This window comes from Mesocricetus auratus, unplaced genomic scaffold (genome assembly GCF_017639785.1).
Source record: "Mesocricetus auratus isolate SY011 unplaced genomic scaffold, BCM_Maur_2.0 contig_11144_pilon_obj, whole genome shotgun sequence".
Lineage (NCBI taxonomy): Eukaryota > Metazoa > Chordata > Mammalia > Rodentia > Cricetidae > Mesocricetus > Mesocricetus auratus.
The window spans coordinates 1513-4977 of record NW_024431353.1 but is presented as its reverse complement, the minus strand read 5'-3'; the positions used below and the strand labels follow the sequence as shown (position 1 = coordinate 4977).

The following is a 3465-nucleotide window of genomic DNA, read 5'->3' as shown; positions in this document are numbered from 1 at the left end:
AACAAGTCTCCAAAACACCAATGGATATAATTCAAAGGTGGGGTACAGAATTAATAAAGAATTCTCAATAGAGGAGGCTAAAATGGCCAAGAGACACTTAGTAAAATGCTCAACATCCTTAACCATCAGGGAAATGCAAATCAAAACAACACTGAGATACCATCTTACTCCTGTCAGAATGGCTAAAATCAAAAACACCGAAGACAATTTATGCTGGAGAGGATGTGGAGAGAGGGGAACACTCCTTCACTGCTGGTGGGGGTGCCAACTCATACAGCCCCTTTGGAAATCAGTATGGAGATTCCTCAGGAAATTGGAATTAATCTACCACTAGAACCAGCAATTCCACTCTTAGGCATATATCCAAATGAAGCAAATTCATACAACAAGGGCATCTGCTCCACTATGTTCATAGCAGCATTATTTGTAATAGCCAGAACCTGGAAGCAACCTAGATGCCCCTCACCCGAAGAGTGGATAGAGAAAATGTGGTAAATTTACACAATGGAGTATTACTCAGCAGAAAAAAACAATGGAATCTTGAAATTCGCAGGTAAATGGATAGCACTGGAAGAAACCGTTCTATTTTGATATTAATGTTTAAATCTTACACAGTGAAAAATGAAATGTCTTGACAGCAGTCTCTTATGTCTCCAGAAAGAAGATGGTGCCCCACAATATTGATTCTACTTGATTCAACATGATGTCTTTGAAATGCTATATCTCTCAAGGATTTGTTTTGGACTAAAACTGATCTAGATATTTCCAGAATAGATAGCTGAGCAGGTCAACCTTCTTATAACACTCTGGAGAGCTTTAGATAAGAACTTCAGACAAGTGTCACCTCCATCTCAGAAACCAGCTACAAATGTTAAACTAGCCTTTGAGATGAATAATTTCTTTAGCTTTGTTTTTCTCCAGGATCCCATAGAGTCACCATCACCTGGTAGTAATTCTAAGAAAACAATTACCGATTTCCCTACAGTTGCCTTAGATGGTATATTAATTTTTCCCTAGAATATAGATAATTGTCAACTGTTTATTGTTGGTGTTTAATTGTGTGTGGTTGGGAATGGAGTATTAAGTTCAAAGTAGGAAATCTACAAACTCATGGAAATTGAATAATGCACAACTGCACCATTCCTGAGTCAAAGAAGAAATAAAAAATGAAATTAAAGACTTCCTAGAATTCAATGAGAATGAAGACACAACATACCCAAACCTATGGGACACTTTGAAAGCAGTGGTAATGGGTAAGTTCCTAGCACTAAGTGCCCACATGAAGAAACTGGAGAATATTTATACTAGAGAATTAACAGCACAGCTGACAGCTGAAAGCTCTAGAACACAAAGAAGCAAACTCCCCCAGGTGGAATAGACACCAGGAAATAATCAAATTGAGGGCTGAAATCAATAAAGTAGAAACTAGGAAAACAATACAAAGAATCAACTCAATGAAGAGTTGGTTCTTTGAGAAAATCAACAAGATAGAAAAACCTTTGTCCAAACTTACCAACAAGGATGAATCCGAGTGCTGTATCAGCATCACCCTCAAGGCCATCCAAAGCAACCAGCCAGACAGGGTGCTGCGCTTCCTGGAGAAGGAACAGCGGCTGTACCCAACACCACGAGTCATCGAACTGATCAAGTCCCTCAACCAAAAATCACAGTCTGCCAGGGATCAACCCCAACCCACAGATACATCCCACACCACCCACAGGAAGACACGTGGGGCCGAAACCCCCACCGCCAACGGCTAGGCAGGCAGAGGAGAGAGCACCAAGGGCTACACCTCAGAGCAGGTGGCAGCCATGAAAAGGGTCAAACAGTGTAAAGATTACTACGAGATCCTAGGGGTGAGCAGAAGTGCTTCAGATGAGGACCTGAAGAAGGCCTACGGCAAACTGGCCCTCAAATTCCATCCAGAAAAGAACCATGCGCCTGGTGCCACCGAAGCTTTTAAAGCCATTGGCACGGCATATGCCATACTCAGTAACCCATTGAAAAGGAAACAGTACGACCAGTTTGGTGACGACAAGAGTCAGGCTGCCCGATACGGCCACAGCCACGGGGACTTCCACCGAGGTTTGAAGCCGACATCTCCCCAGAAGACCTCTTTAACATGTTCTTTGGAGGTGGCTTTCCTTCCAGTAACGTCCATGTCGACAGCAATGGCTGAATGCGATACACCTACCAGCAGAGGCAGGACCGCAGAGAGAACCAGGGTAATGGCAGGCTAGGAGTATTTGTCCAACTTATGCCATCCTCATTCTTATCCTTGTGTCAGCGCTCAGCCAGCTCATGGTGTCCAGCCCACCCTACAGTCTGAGCCCGAGGCCGTCGGTGGGCCATGTCCACAAGCGAGTCACTGACCACCTGAACATCGTGTACTATGTGGCCGACACCGTCTCTGACGAATACACAGGCTCCAGCCTCAAAACATTTGAATGGAATGTGGAAGATGACTATATCGCAAAGCTCCAAAACATCTGCTGGAAAGAAAAGCAACAGAAGGAAGGCTTGCTGTACTGGGCCCGATATTTTGGGGACACAGACATGTACCACAAAGCACAGAAGAAGGGAACCCCAAGCTGCATTCTGCTGTCACAGGTGCATGCCTCCCTGCATGGATAGTTCTGGGACAGCCACACCACCCAGACGATGAAATCCCTGGAGAATATTTTGTGACACACGCTGAGACAAGGTGATGGACTGTATATTTAAGAAAAGGCGTACACAGAAAAAAATGAAAATGGACCTGGAGGCCAAAGACTGCACAGCTGCCCTCTCTCAACCAGTGACTGCAGACAGCTCTTAGGATGGACAGAAAGCCTGCTGCAGGATTGCTGCCTCCCTTCCCAGGACTGGCAAGAAGCTCCTCATACTGGCTCCTAGGATGCAGAAACCATGGCAATGAAAGTAGAATGTAAAACTTGCAGCAAATGTCTGTGGGGAAGGACTGGGAGAGGGGACACCCCACTGTCTCTCTTCTACCCTCCCAGGAGTCAGCACCAGTCACCTCACAGGAAAAGCCAGGCAGAGGCATGGACCAAGGAGTAGAGAAGAGGGAATTCCAGAGAATGTAACTTAGAAATGCGTATGTATGTATATATATTTATTTATATGTAAATACACACACACATATATATATGTATATATATATATATATATATATAAAGTCTTTTTTAACTGTGCAGGGATTGGGTTATGATGTTCACCGTACTTCTTCCATATATTAGAAGATGAGGGCTGTTTGGGAAGGCAGCCTGGTATTCAAAAAGTAGACAGTAGCCGATGATGACAGCATATGGAAAGTCAAGTCCGATGCTTTTAGCATCACCCTTAGCCCCAGCCTGGCTTTGATGGCAACAGTAATCATGGTGGTATAAATCCCTAGAAAACTTCCAAAAAGTCTCCAGGTTTATGGTTAAAGTAGGGGGAGCAGAGAAAGGTACCCCTGGAGAT

General features: G+C 44.2%; 1 pseudogene; it reads left to right on the top strand.

The window, feature by feature from the left end:
• The first annotated feature begins 1493 nt into the window (after positions 1-1493).
• Positions 1494-2634, top strand: LOC121138203 (annotated as a pseudogene).
• The last annotated feature ends 831 nt before the right edge of the window (positions 2635-3465 follow it).